This window comes from Acanthochromis polyacanthus, chromosome 7, assembly GCF_021347895.1.
Source record: "Acanthochromis polyacanthus isolate Apoly-LR-REF ecotype Palm Island chromosome 7, KAUST_Apoly_ChrSc, whole genome shotgun sequence".
In the NCBI taxonomy this organism is placed as follows: Eukaryota; Metazoa; Chordata; class Actinopteri; family Pomacentridae; genus Acanthochromis; species Acanthochromis polyacanthus.
Window position 1 is genome coordinate 34,531,000 of NC_067119.1, and position 15,772 is coordinate 34,546,771.

The 15,772-nt window shown below is 42.5% G+C and overlaps 1 protein-coding gene across 1 annotated transcript in view; it reads right to left on the reverse strand.

Annotated features, from left to right (window-relative positions):
* The window catches only part of tacr1a (tachykinin receptor 1a), a 207,851-nt gene that overhangs the window by 43,961 nt on the left and 148,118 nt on the right, over nucleotides 1–15,772 (reverse strand). The window lies entirely within an intron of this gene.

Here is a 15,772-nt window from a genome sequence, read left to right on the forward strand (position 1 = left end):
AGGGAAAAACCTTGAGCAGAACCCGGCTCTGCGTGATTTAGGTCATGCAATTCAGTATCTGTACATAATGTACGAGCCCGATCTCACGGGGATTCGTGAAACTGTCACGTAAGTTTTAGTTTCGGTTTCGTGTGCACCAACACGATTTCGTCATGTTTTTCGTGCCGCTGACCACGAAATGCGCACCAATGTATTTTAAATGGCGGACTTTTCGTGCCACTCAGAACGTATTTCAAAAGAATGTGTATATTATATTTTTAATGTAAAACCGCGGCGAATCCAACGCTATATTTTGCATGACATCGTCCCTAAACATAACCCTAACCATAATCCTAACCATAACCTAACCATAACCTAACCATAAGCCGGTGGTACACTTACCAATTTGCATAGGAATTTCAAGAATGTCCGGCGGCCGGCGGCCGCAAACGCAATCACACAAGCAGTATACGCCGATGGACAGCTTAGATCGTCATGAATCCGCCGGTATAAACCACTTTCAGATGTGATTACCACAGCGAAAAACATTTCGTGGTGAGCGGCATGAAAAACATGACGAAATCGTGTTGGTGCGCACGAAACCGAAACTAAAACTTACGTGACAGTTTCACGAATCCTCGTGAGACCGGGTTGAATGTACACATGCATAACACATGCCTGTACTCAGTGCAACGTCATTTTGTTTCTAGCTGCATCTGTATTAAATGGTCACGTTCTAAGTTGCCATGATTTCTGGTAATCAATAACTAAGAGTCTGTAATGTAGCCGCAAGGGGACACAAGCCAGTGTCTTATTGTGCCGGTCCCAAGCCCGGATAAATACAGAGGGTTGTGTCAGGAAGGGCATCTGACGTAAAACTTTGGCCAAATCAAACATGCAAATCAAATGTATGACTTCCATACCGGATCGGTAGAGGCCCGGGTTAACAACGACTGCCATCGGTGCTGTCGACCTACAGGGTGCCGGTGGAAAATGGACTACTGTTGGTCGAAGAAGGAGGGGAGGAAGGTGTGTTCGTAGGAAGACAGAGAAGAGGAACACCAAGAGTCTAGGACTGAGAGTAGGGACTTTGAGTGTTGAAACTATGACAGGAAAAGGTAGAGAGCTGGTTGACATGATGCAGAGGAGGAAGGTGGACATACTATGTGTTCAGGAGACCAGGTGGAAAGGTAGTAAAGCTAGAAGTTTAGGAGCAGGGTTCAAGTTGTTCTATCATGGTGTAGATAGGAAGAGAAATGGAGTAGGAGTTATCTTGAAGGAGGAGTTTGTTAGGAATGTCCTGGAGGTAAAAAGAGTGTCAGATCGAGTGATGAGCCTGAAGCTAGAAATCGAAGGTGTGATGTTCAATGTTGTTAGTGGATATGCTCCACAGGTAGGATGTGAGCTGGAGGAGAAGGAGAAGTGCTGGTTGGACCTTGATGAAGTGATGCAGAGCATCCCTAGAAGTGAGAGAGTTGTCATTGGTGCAGACTTCAATGGACATGTTGGGGCAGGAAACAGAGATGATGAGGAGGTCATGGGCAGGTTTGGTATCCAGGAGAGGAACGCAGAAGGACAGATGGTGGTTGACTTTGCAAAAAGGATGGAAATGGCTGTAGTGAATACTTTCTTCCAGAAGAGGCAGGAACATAGGGTGACCTATAAGAGTGGAGGTAGGAGCACACAGGTAGACTATATCTTGTGTAGACGGTGTAATCTGAAGGAGATCAGTGACTGCAAAATAGTGGTAGGTGAGAATGTAGACAGACAGCATAGGATGATGGTGTGTAGGATGACCCTGGTGGTGAAGAAGATGAAGAGAGCAAAAGGCAGAGCAGAGGATCAAATAGTGGAAGCTGAAAAAGGAAGAGTGTTGTATGACTTTCAGGAAGGAGTTGAGGCAGGCTTTGGATGGTCAGGAGGTGCTTCCAGATGACTGGACAACTACAGCAAATGTGATCAGGGAGACAGGTCGGAGAATACTTGGTGTGACATGTGGAAGGAAAGGAGATAAGCAGACTTGGTGGTGGAATGAGGAGGTGCAGGAGTGGATCCAGAAAAAGAGGTTAGCTAAGAAGAAGTGGGACACTGAGAGGACTGAAGAGAGTAGACAGGAGTACAGGGAGATACAGCGTAAGGTGAAAGTAGAGGTGGCAAAGGCCAAACAAGGGGCTTACGATGACTTATATGCTAGGTTGGACAGTAAGGAGGGAGAGACTGACCTGTACAGGTTGGCAAGGCAGAGAGACAGAGATGGGAAGGACGTGCAGCAGGTTAGGGTGATAAAGGATAAGGATGGAAGTGTGTTGACAGGTGCCAATAGTGTGATGGGAAGATGGAAAGAGTACTTTGAAGAGTTGATGAATGAGGAAAATGAGAGAGAACGAAGAGTAGAAGAGGTGACTGTTGTGGACCAGGAAGTAGCAAAGATTAGTAAGGATGAAGTGAGGAGGGCATTGAAGAGGATGAAGAGTGGAAAGGCACTTGGTCCTGATGATATACCTGTGGAAGTATGGAAGTGTCTCGGAAAGGTAGCAGTAGAGTTTCTGACTGGGTTGTTCAACAGGATCTTAGATAGTGAGAAGATGCCCGAGGAATGGAGGAGAAGTGTGCTGGTGCCCATCTTTAAGAACAAGGGAGATGTGCAGAGTTGTGGCAACTACAGAGGAATAAAGCTGATGAGCCACACGATGAAGCTATGGGAAAGAGTAGTTGAAGCTAGACTAAGGGCAGAGGTGAACATCTGTGAGCAGCAGTATGGTTTCATGCCAAGAAAGAGTGCAACAGATATTTGCTTTGAGGATGTTGATAGAGAAGTACAGAGAAGGTCAGAAGGAGCTGCATTGTGTCTTTGTAGATCTGGAGAAAGCTTATGACAGGGTGCCCAGAGAGGAACTGTGGTTTTGTGTGAGGAAGTCTGGAGTGGCAGAGAAGTATGTTAGAGTGGTGCAGGACATGTATGACGACTGTAAGACAGTGGTGAGGTGTGCTGTAGGTGTGACAGAGGAGTTCAAGGTGGAGGTGTGACTACATCAGGGATCAGCTCTGAGCCCCTTCTTGTTTGCTATGGTGATGGACAGGATGAGAGACGTGGTTAGACAGGAGTCTCCATGGACTATGATGTTTGCAGATGACATTGTGATCTGTAGTGAGAGCAGGGAACAGGTGGAGGAGAAGCTAGAGGCGTGGAGATTTGCCCTGGAAAGGAGAGGAATGAAGGTTAGCCGCAGCAAGACGGAGTATCTGTGTGTGAATGAGAGGGACTCAAGTGGAAGCGTGAGGTTACAGGGAGAAGAGATCAAGAAGGTGGAGGATTTTAAGTACTTAGGGTCAACAGTCCAGAGCAATGGAGAGTGTGGAAAAGAGGTGAAGAAGCGTGTACAGGCAGGCTGGAACGGCTGGAGAAAAGTGTCAGGTGTGATGTGTGATAGAAGACTTTCAGATAAAATGAAAGGAAAGGTTTACAAAACTGTGGTGAGACCAGCCATGTTGTTTGGTCTGGAGACAGTGTCCCTGAGGAAAAGACAGGAGGCAGAGCTGGAGGTAGCAGAACTGAAGATGCTGAGGTTCTCTTTGGGAGTGACAAGGATGGATAGGATCAGGAATGAGTACATCAGAGGGACAGCACATGTTAGAGGCTTTGGAGATAAAGTCAGAGAGGCCAGACTGAGATGGTTCGGACATGTCCAGAGGAGAGAGAGTGAATCTTAGTCAATGGTATGGTGAAAAACCTACATGCTCACTCTGCCCAACTCCAGCTACACTCAAGCACATCTTTGTGGGCTAAGATCCCCCCGGAGCCCACCTTTACCCCCTCCCTCACTAGTTGTGAGTTCAGGCCTAAGTTGGCTTTTTGGCTTTTTCATTTTTTTGTGAGTTTTTGTAATAAAACCCCTGTGTTTTCCCAGTCTGTCTTGTATCTCCTCTGTGCACACTCACTTTGGGTTCCCAAATTCACACTAACCGTAACAGTTTAACCCGCTGTCACTGTGACCAAAGTCTGGATAACTGGAAGAAAATAGATGAACTGAGCTCTCCGTACTAATAAGAGTGGCAACAGGAGAGGAACAGAAAAGCCAACAAAGATTTCCCTGTGTATTTGTTTTAACTTCACAAATACAAATTAGTCTTGTCATAACTGCTCAGCGCTGTGAAGAGAAGTAGTAAAATAATAAAATAATAAAACTAATAGGTAGATAGATATGAACTGAAAGCACACCAAGAATGTCACTGCTAATAGAAAATGATTGTCAGATCAATAATATTGATTTTTTGAATTTGACAGACACCTCCTAAATTGCACTCCTGTCACAGACACAGAATGCTATTATGAAAGAGCAGTTAAAGACCCCTCAGATGAAAATCACACTATTTACTTTGTTAACAAAGGTTTACCAACAAAGTGACCAAGTCAGAGCCCAGACCTTAATCCAATTAAGAATGTGTGATTGAACTTGAAAAGGCTGTTTACTCACAATCCTCATGCAACTGACAGTTTTGCAAGCGAGAATAGGGTTTAATTGCATTGTCCAGATGTACAAGATTGACTGAGACTGATCCACACAGGCTCAATGCTGTAATACAGCAATAAAAATAGCAGATTTAAGTAATGGTTAGATATAATTGGTCATAATTAGAAACACTGTAATCAGTCTTGATTGTTTTAAGTGCATGTCAGTAGCAGAGGACATTTTAATAAAAGACCTCTTCATTTGTTTTTCAATGTGCCAAGCTTCTTGTACCCTGAAGCACTGATGCAGCAAGCGGTAAAATAAAAAGTTACTCATTTGAATCAAGGCCTGAATCAATCATCATTAATGTGTTTGCCAGAGGAATTTAGAAATAGCTTTGCTTTGTAATGTAATTTAAGTTGTGAGGGCGGCAAATAGACCTGTCTCAGTGACTGTCCAATAAATTTAAGCCCTCTATGGATTAATTAAATATGACAGTTTCAGTATTTAGCTAATGATTTGCTAATCAGTCTCGGACACAGTGTGTGATCCTGTTAGCTCGCTGTAAAGTGTGCTAACTGTAGTGTGACTGCAGTCCACATCGACATGTGCACCGTAGTCTGTGTATGTGTGCGTGCGTTAATGTGCATTAAAATGTGGAACATTCTATTTTCTCTTTGTCAGCTCTTTAGAGCATTACTGTATACAGTGTTTATCTGTGTTCAGAGAGGATGGACTGCCGACTCCAGGATCCACAGAGGGTCAATCTCTTTTCCCCTGTCGATGCCGCAGATGAACCTCAAAGGCTGCTTCTGTGGCAATTAACTGCAATTATGTTAGTCCAATTGAATACCCGGGAACGCAGGAGTTTTTGTCAACCAAAAGCTGGCCACACTCTGAAATGCACGTACATGCACTTAAGAGAACATGTATTGCGCCTAATTAAAGTAGAACATATCAGAACCCTCAGAGTGCTGATTCTTTGGCCAGAAAGGGGCTCATCTCCAGTTATAACAGATGCGAGTTGCTTATACCCAGTATGAGCAGTACTGATAATATATGTGTGTGCGCGCGTGCGCGCGCGTGCGCGCGTGCGCGCGTGCGCGCGTGCGTGCATGCGTGCGTGCGTGTGTGTGTGTTCTTGTACTTGCTACATGGTGAGTACCATTTTCTGCATTTAACTATCAAAGTGAGGACATTTTTACAAAGTGAGGACATTTTGGCCGGTCCTCACTTTGAAACAGCCATGTTTGAGGGTGAAGACTTGTTTTTAGAGAACAGGTATGAATTGAGGTTTGGTTAGGGTTAGGGTAAGGATTAAGTTTCGGCAATCAGTTGTGATGGTTAAGGTTAGGATAAGGCTCTAGGAAATGCATTACGCCTATGGATGTCCTCACTAAGATAGAAGTACAAACATGTGTGTGCGTGCGTGCGTGTGCGTGTGTGTGCCTTATAGATGTATTAAACCATGCAATTTGATCATAACCTTGCAAATGACTGAAGATGATTGTCTGTTGGTAGATATTGCCCTGAAAATCAGCTCCATCCAAAAATGGTTTCAGTCTTTATGAAGAAATAAACTGAGTCAAAATAAGGCTGTAGAACAGCCTGATCTTGTTAGGTGGTAAATGCTCCACACAGGTATTTCCAATTACTGCTGCTGATTGGACATGTGGTCAGGCTGAAGTTGGGTACAACCATGCTGAGGATGGCATGATATCACAAAATCTTTGATCTATGGGATAGATAAAAAAGATGTAAGGTGTCTCACAATTACAGTTTGAGTCACACCTATTACTTGTGAAAATTATGTTCACTTGTAAGAGAGAAGTCAACTAAATTCTTTAGTTGAATTCGGAAAACAAATTTGCTCTCTCAACTTACAACAACAATTGACCCTTCACTAAGCCCCACCCCCCTTGGTTACTGTTGCTACGCCTGTCAAGCTTTCCCTCCTAGCATGAAATATGGAGTTTTTAGCGGTACCGGTGAGTGATATTTCTCAGGAGATATGTGCAAATTTCTGGACATATTCTACAGCGATATCAGAGGGAAGCAGACAGAAGGGTCTCCACACTTCTCAGTGTAAGCGCCAAACACCCCATGTATTGTCACTTCACGTCAAAAATAATCATACAAGAACAACAATGTTCTTGTACAGCAGGGTAAGCCGATATGTATTATGTACATTTAAATTAATGTTATGTCAACTGTCATTATCATGTGTCTGCCCATTTCTATCTAAGCTAAATTTGTGTTTGTTTACAGCGTGCCAGGATATTGCTCACATATAGTGGGGCTGATCTATACACTTGATCTCATTAAGGCACAGCAAAGCCCAGCAATATCTTGCACAAGTTTGCCACAACAGTGGCACAAACCAAGGGGTTACAACATTAATGCAGTACCGATCTCATCTGTTGTTGTCGCCAAAGCCAGACGTGAGCGTAGGCGGAGACCCGTAGATTGCTAGTATATATATGCTATACCAGTACGTCAGAAGTTGTCTCTATATATCACCAGTATTTATTTTGCTCAAATAATACACAATAGCTCAAGTTTTAAGAGAAGTAACCTTCCACTGAGACGTCTTTCTTTGCTAATGTTATCTGACCTAACACACAGAGCTACGGTTAGCTAATGTTAGCTAGCAACTTACCTTAGAACAGACATAGGTGCTCTTATTGATTTTGGAGGGATTCAGCTGATCATGCGGTTTCCCACACTGCTAAATTCACACGCAGCACCTTTCTTCTTGTGTCTTTGGCTTGGAGGATGCAAAAAAATCAACACCACCCTCAAAGCTTTGCGGATAACGAGTGTCGGATTTGCAAGTACCGTAGGCACACCGCTTCGGCATATTGTCTTCTGTTGAAAACTTGACAGACCTCTCATGCCTAGTTACAGTTGCTAAGGTAGAATTGGACAGTAGCCATTTCTGGGAGGGGCTTAGCGAAGGGTCAATTGCATGCACAGGGCTGATGTTTGGGAACATAGAGGGCTGGAGTCACAGAGGAAAGTGTTGTTGTCACGCCCCCTCCTGCTCCTGTGCTCTGGCTCGTCAAATTAAGGACAAGCAACACAGCTGGCGCAGATTAACAATCAGTGCAGCATAAGAGCCTGGCTCTCTCCGCTCCCCGCTGGATCATTGCAAACTGCACTCTGCACTACATGCCGCACTCCACCACGCGCACATCGCTATCGGGACTCTCACCCTGTGGATTACCTCACCTGTTCTCGTCTACTCATCACCCCTCCTCCGCTCTGCATCCCTCATCCGTCTGCTTCTGGTCCGTCTGCTCCTCAGTCCTCGTCACATGCTCGCCGCCGGCTCCCTCAGCTCAGCCCCCCACCTCGTCACCCAAACCCCTGGACACTGCGTGAGTCACCTCTCTCCCCTGCAGCTCAGTTTCAGTTTAGCCCCCTGCCACAGCCGAGAGCCGTCCTCCTTAGTTTCTGTTTTAGTTTAGTTTTCCTCCGTTCTGTGTAATTTCCCGTGCCTCCCATGTGGAGTGATTTTGTGTTTGATTATTAAACCCTTTATTAACTCACCCGCCTGCCTGTCTGTTGCCTGCTGCATGGGTTCACAGCCGCCTAGATCGTGACAGTTGTAGCTTATTACCAGCCTTTCACTTTAACTCTTTTCACCCTACTATTGAAATGCAACCTGCTGAAAATTTTGGAGGGCTGCCAACTGACACATTTGGTGTAGAGGTAGCATAATACTGTTATGACTGAAATGGATGTAGCATTGGTGGACTCCGTGGCTGTTGCATCACATTTGTTACTAGTGGTGCAACGGATCATCGTTGAGCCGTGATCCATACGGATTGCTCTCCACGATTCGGAATGTATGTGGTCTGCGGATTGGTTAATGAAAAAAAAGTTGCACGTGGTCACGTGGAGAGCGTATGTTTAATCCACACTAGTTGAGTGCAGTGGTAGTCATGGCTAGCGGAGGACCAGAGAAACTTGAAAAACCTTCTGCGCCATTTAAGTCGCCCGTATGGAAGCATTTTGACTTCCCTGTAAAGTACAGTGATGGTGGAAGAAAGGTGGTGGACAAAACTATAATGGTGTGTAGGCACTGTGGCAAGAGAAAGCCATATGAGAGTGGAAACACATCGAGCATAGCCACCCATATGAAGTGACATCACCCAGATGTGTCAGTGACAGGAGCCAAGACAAAGGCTGCTCAACAACCGCTTATCACTGCGGCATTTAAACGGCCCCTTGCTGCAGGATCCGACCAGGACAAAGCTATTACAAAAGCCATTGGGGTGTTTATTTTACAAGTCTACAATTTCATTTAGCAGACGCTTTTGTCCAAAGCGACGTACAACACAAGCGAGAATTCAGACATAAGGAAAAACCTGTAGTAAGTGCAAAAAGTGCTTCAAGTGTGATTGGTCAAAGGTGTTGCCATCCAGTTGCAGAAGAATTGCCAACCCCCCCCCCCCCCCCCCCCCACCCCCTTTTTTATAGCTGCAGACATGAGACCGTATTCTGTGGAGCAAAACACGGGGTTTAAACATATTCAGAACATGCTTGAGCCACGTTAGGAGATCCCATCGCGCACCCACTTCAGTGAGAAGGTCATGTCTTTTTTTTTTTTTTTTTTTGCTGATCCGAAAATTGTTCCGATCCGTGACTCAAAACCGTGACACAATCCGAACCATGAGTTTTTTGATCCATTGCACCCCTATTTGTTGCCGTTTTAGTGCAGAATTTTTAGAACATGTTCAATAACATCAGTGCTGACTGAACCACTTTTAGGAAGCTGTTATTTAGTGTCTAATTTATAGTTTTGATGAAGCAACATGAAGTAAGAATGTGATTTTTTGCTCTAATTCATGTTTCTTATCCATAGAGCCCAGGGTTGATTATTTTGGTCTTTAAGTTGTGGACTTGTTACTGACTGAATTTAGATTTTTTTATAAGCAGAAATATAAAAACCAGCCTAGAGAGTAAGTCCTTAGCTCTCATAAGTCAGGAGTTGCTTCAAAGGTAAGACAGGAGGTGGCACAAATAACAGTTTTGAAGAGTACAGTGCCTTGTGAAAGTATTGAACTTGAACTTTTCAACCTTTCGCCACATTTCAGGCTTCAAACATAAAGATATAAAATTTTAATTTTTTGTCAAGAATCAACAAGTGGGACAAAATCATGAAGTGGAACGAAATTTATTGGATTTTTATTTTTTATTTTTTAACATTCTTTTTATTGATTTTCCAGAACAGGGAAAAAACACAATACAAATAAAACAAAACAAGAGTTCAGTATGGTATATACATTACAATCATAGTAGGTCCAGCATACAATTCACAGCAGCAGCAACAAAAATAAATAAATAGATAATTAGCTGAGTACAGAAAGGATTAGAGCACAGCAAGCAGAAGGTTCTTTCACACCTAAACAGACCAGTCCCCTAACCAAATTTGTTCATTCATTTCGAACCACACCGAATGCCAAAAAATGTAATCACTCTTCCCCATTTTCTTGTAAAGAGATGAATTCTACCACCAATACAGTACCTCAATCTCTCTAAAATGATCACCTCAGATAGTAGAGACTTCCACAGTTGAATAGAGGGGGGATCAACCCCAACCCATTTAGTCATTACAACCTTCCTAGCCATCATTAAAAGAAATTGGACTATCTCATCGTGTACCTTTAAAGAATCTGGTATGAGTCCCAGTAGGCATAGTAGTGGGCTTGGAAGGAGTTGTTGCCCAATCAGTAAACCTATCTCTGTGCATACAGCCTGCCAAAACAGCCTAATTTCTTTACATTCCCAGAGGCAATGAAATCTGGTTCCTATAGTTATTTTGCACTTTAGACAGTTTGGGGATGCTCCTATTGTGTATTTACTATAAATATAGGGGGATATATAAACATTTTGTAAAATATTATATTGCATCTCCCTACATCTGTTACATATTGATATTTTAGAAGGTAGCAGTAGAATTTCTTCCCATGATTCTTTATCTATTTCTGCCTTGAGTAGTGTACGCCAATATGTTCTTAATGACTCAAGCCTGTCAACTTTTAAATTTTGTAGCTTACAGTAAAATTTGGACACAAAGTGTTTATGACTTTGGCATTCCAAAAGTGTTTCTTCTAGTAAATGAAAATTCAGTGAGGGACTAAGAGTGTTCATTTTAGTGTGCACATAGTGTCTAATTTGTAAATAATTGTAAAAGTCATTGGTAGGTATTTTATATTGAGTTCTTAAAGATTCAAATGTTTTAAAAGTCCCTTTGTCCCACAAATCATAGATTCTTTTAATACCTGATTCCTTCCAATTCTTAAAGTTGGATCCTGCTCCTCCTGGTAATTCTGGGTTGTCCACCAGTGTTGTGAAGGAACTAAATGAATGGGTTTTCTGAAATATTTTCCTGAGGCTGTTCCACGTTTTTATTATATTTGTAATTAAAAAGTTATCTCTGGTTATGGCTGGTAATTCTCTTCCTCATTTGTCCAATAAGTTTACTGGGGGGAAGGGTTTGCAGATTACTTCCTCTATCTCAAGCCATGGTATGTCAGCTTTATCAGCCATCCATGAAGAAATTATCCTGGCTTGAATTGACAATACGTAGTTTTCAATTTTGGGTAAACCCCACCCACCTCGTTCCTTTGGGAGTTGAAGAATGTCAAGTTTAATTTTGGGTTTCCTACCAGCCCATATAAAGTCTGACATAGCTTTGTTAATGTCTCCAATATCCTTTGTTTTTAGAATCAGAAAGAACATTGACAAAGGGTACATTATTTTAGGAAGAATTGTCATTTTGATTAAATTTATTCTCCCGATAAGGGATATGGGGAGGCTCCTCCAACTTATCATCTTTTCCTGAATGTGTTTAAGCAAAGGATTAATATTTTCAGCATAGAGTTGGTCAATTCTGGGTGTAATCTTAACTCCTAAGTAATTAAGGCCTGTAGGGGCCCAGCAGAATGGTCTAATCAAGGATGGTTCAATTTGGCTGCAACCAATTAGAGGCATTATTTCTGATTTTCCAAAATTGACCTTATATCCTGATATGTGTCCAAATTCTCTAACACACTCAATCAACGCCGGTATTGAGTTAGCTGGGTCTGTTAAAGTCAAAAGTAAATCGTCCGCATACAATAAAAGTTTATACTCTCTAGCCCCTATAATTGTTCCTCTAATGTTTTGATTTTGTCTTATAGCTATTGCTAATGGCTCTATCGCCAGGGCAAAGAGAAGTGGTGACAATGGACTTCCTTGGGCTGTGCCTCTTGTTAGTCTGAATGGTGTCGATACAAGGCCATTTGTCAAGACAGAAGCCGTAGGCATTTTATACAATAATTTGATCCAATCTATAAAGGAGGGTTTAAAGCCAAATCTCTTCAGAACGTCAAACAAATATTCCAATTCAATTCGATCAAATGCCTTTTCGGCATCCATTGAGACCATGGCACCTGGAAGTTGATGGTGATTAAGGAAATGAATAATATTAATTAATCGTCTTGTATTGTTAGAGGACATTCGATCCTTGATAAATCCAGTTTGGTCTGCCCCTACGATGTGAGTCACCACCCGCTCTAATCTATGCGTCAACACCTTAGATAATATTTTCATGTCCACTCCGAGGAGGCTAATTGGTCGATAAGATGGACAGAATTCTGGATTTTTATCTTTTTTTAAGGTTACTGTTATGTTTGCAATATACATAGACTCCGGGAGTTTTGACAGTTCAAAGGATTTATTGAAGACTCTTAGTAGTAATTTATTTATCTTGCCTTTCAGCACTTTATAAAATTCAATAGGGAAGCCGTCTGCTCCAGGTGATTTACCTGAATTAAGTGATGAAATAGCTGTGTCAATTTCCAGTAAGGTAATAGGACCTTCTAATAGGTTAGCTTGATCATCTGATAACTGTGGCATAGTTAGACCATTCAGAAAGTTCCCCTCCTTGAGTTTATCTAAGTTGGTCTCTGAGCTGTACAATTTTTCATAAAACCTTTTAAATCTATCATTTATCTGACGATTGTTCATTTGACGGTGACCATCCTCATCCTGTACAACTGAGATAAAAGATTTAGCAGGGGCCTTCTTTGCTAGGCGTGCCAGTAATTTATTTGGTTTATTGCCAAATTCATAAAGTCTTTGTTTAGCAAATAAGATATCCTTTTCAGCTTTCCTTGTTATTAAATTGTTTAGTGCCACTCTGGAAGATTTCAAATCCGTTAAGACATCCTCCGATTTAGCTGCATAGTACTCTTCTTCTAATTTTTTTATTTTCTTTTCCATTTCAGATTGTTCAGTTGCTCGCTCTTTTTCTTCTGACTTGCATATGAGATGATAATACCTCTCATATAGGCTTTATAGGCCTCCCATATAATTCTTGGGTCAGTATCTTTTTTGTCGTTGGTTTCCAAGTAAATATCTGTCTGCTGTTCCAAAAATTTCGTAAAATTAGGATCCAGAAACAATAGTGTGTCTAGTCTCCAGGAAAACGATCGCTCTACAGGTCTAATAGGACGCATCACTAGAGTAACAGGGGCATGATCTGAGAGTGCAATATGCAATATGGCCAATGTCACATTGTTCTATTAAATGACCGAGGCATTTAGATATTAATATATAATCAATACGAGACGCTGATGAGTGGGGTAAAGAATGAAATGTGAAGCTCCTAGAGAGAGGGTTTAGATGTCTCCAGGCATCCAGCAGATCCAGCTCTTTGATAATATTTTTAATTGCTCTTGTATTTTTAGACTGAGAGTAGCAAGGTGAAGACCTGTCCAATATTGGGCATAGACTACAATTGCAATCTCCTCCCAAGATTAGGTTGGGAGAATCCATTTCCACAAGCTGACTAAGAAGCAGGGTGAAGAATGACTCCTCCCAGACATTAGGAGCATAAATATTTCCCAACAGAACAGTCTCACCATATAAAATTCCTTTAACTAGTACAATTCTTCCTTCAGTATCCTTGTATGAATCAGTAGCAGTGAATGGCAGGTTCTTATTTATTAATATGGCTACTCCTCTCTTGTTTGTTGAATATGATGAAAAATATACCTGACCAACCCACTCTCTAAGGTACTTCTTATGCTTCGCATCATTTAAATGTGTTTCCTGCAAATATGTAATTTGAATCTTGTCTTTTTTGAGACAGTTGAGGACAGCTTTCCTTTTGATAACATTATTAGACCCCTTTATATTCCAAGTACAGATTTTAATACTCATATGCAGTTGCTTAAGATATGACACATACTGTATAGGGAAAATGCTGCTTCATGTAGATGGAACCTGATTTGACTCTGAACTCTGAACACCAAAAAAAAAGAAAATTCCAAGCAAAAATCCAACCTACAGCTTGGAGTATTAAACAGTCTAAAAAGGAGAACAAAAACATTAACAAAAAAGAAACTACTAACCTTGTCATACTCTAGTGTTAAAGAGTATAAGCACCGGGGCGGTGGAGAAAAAAAAGAAAAACAAAGGGACTCCCAACCCTCCTCCCCATCTGGGTCACTTACAGCTAAAATTTAGCGTGTAATGCCACATTTACCAAGAATAAAATGTTATTCTGAACAGCAGAACTAGATTAGCTTCGAAAGTATTCAGGTTTAACATTTTCACCATGTTCCTTATAGAAGCGTCCCAACCTTCAGATGTTCATGCCATGAGGTCTCTCAGCTGTTCCCTTGACAGTTCAGCAATGATCACAGTATCAGTCAGCATTGTGTCCCTCATCCTCAGACAGAGGTGAGCCAGATCACCGGGACGCAGGGAGTGTTTTAATATAGTTATTAATTTGTTCCATGTTGGTGAGTGATGAGGTTTTTCCGTTTGGGTGGATGATTTTAATCACAGCAGGGTAAACAAAGGCGTATTTGACACCAGCTTCGCGTAGCAGGCGGCGCGCGTCGGCAGACTCCCTCCGTTTCTTAACGACTTCGGCGGAGAAATCCTGATAGAAGGACACATCCCGGCCTTCCACCTTTATTCTGCCCTTGGTTCTCGCCGCGTACAGGATACTTAGCTTATCAGTGTAATTGTGTAGTCTCACCAACACAGCCCGTGAAGCATCTTTATCACCCATTCTCAGCGGTGGTCCGGCGCGGTGAGCTCTTTCAATCTTGACCGTGTCGCCCTGCATGCCCAGAACCTCAGGGATCCACTTTTCAAAGAAAGCAACTGGATTTTTGCCCTCCATTCCTTCCTTCAACCCAACGATTCTCACATTCTGTCGTCTGCTTTGATTCTCAAAGTTGTCCAGTCGCTCCATTGCCTTCTTGAGTGCAGTCTCCACAGAGTCCAGCTGCGGTGCGTTAGCCGTACATCTATCCTCCAAATCGGAAACTCGTTGCTCGACAGTCCCCAGCCTTTCGAGTACGCTGTCAATCTTCTCGGAGACCTCAGTGACTGGTTTCAGAATAATATCTAGTTTACTGTCGAGCATCTTAGCAATATTGGCGGTGACTTGTTCCACTATCAGGTCGTCATGATGCGAGTTCACCTCCTCTCCGTCAGTTGTAGCCTCTAGCATCGTATCATCATGGTCAGCATGCTCGTTGTTTTGGCTAGCAAGCACAGTACTAGCATTAGCCTTGCTGCTTTTCTTGCGGTTTTCCCTTGTTTTAGTCGAGCCAGACATGGTGAAGAAGTTTTCCAGAGACATAACAAACGGTGCCAGTAACACCTTGAGTTGGAGCAGTTGGCAAAACACGCTTAAAATACACTTTTTAAATCACCCCAGTGGGGAAGCGAAAAAGTTACGTCCGACCGGCTGCGCGCATCACATGACCCCTCTTTATTGGATATTTTAAAAAAAATTTAACAAATAAAAACCTGAAAAGTGGGGCGTGCAATATTATTCGGCCCCCTTGCATTAATACTTTGTAGCGCCACCTTTTGCTGCAATTACAGCTGCAAGTCGCTTGGGGTATGTCTCTATCAGTTTTGCACATCGAGAGACTGAAATTCTTGCCCATTCTTCCTTGCAAAACAGCTCGAGCTCAGTGAGGTTGGATGGAGAGCGTTTGTGAACAGCAGTCTTCAGCTCTGCCCACAGATTCTCGATTGGATTCAGGTCTGGACTTTGACTTGGCCATTCTAACACCTGGATACGTTTATTTGTGAACCATTCCATTGTAGATTTGGCTTTATGTTTTGGATCATTGTCCTGTTGGAAGATAAATCTCCGTCCCAGTCTCAGGTCTTTTGCAGACTCCAACAGGTTTTCTTCCAGAATGGTCCTGTATTTGGCTCCATTCATCTTCCCATCAATTTTAACCATCTTCCCTGTCCCTGCTGAAAAAAAGCAGGCCCAAACCATGAGGCTGCCACCACCATGTTTGACAGTGGGG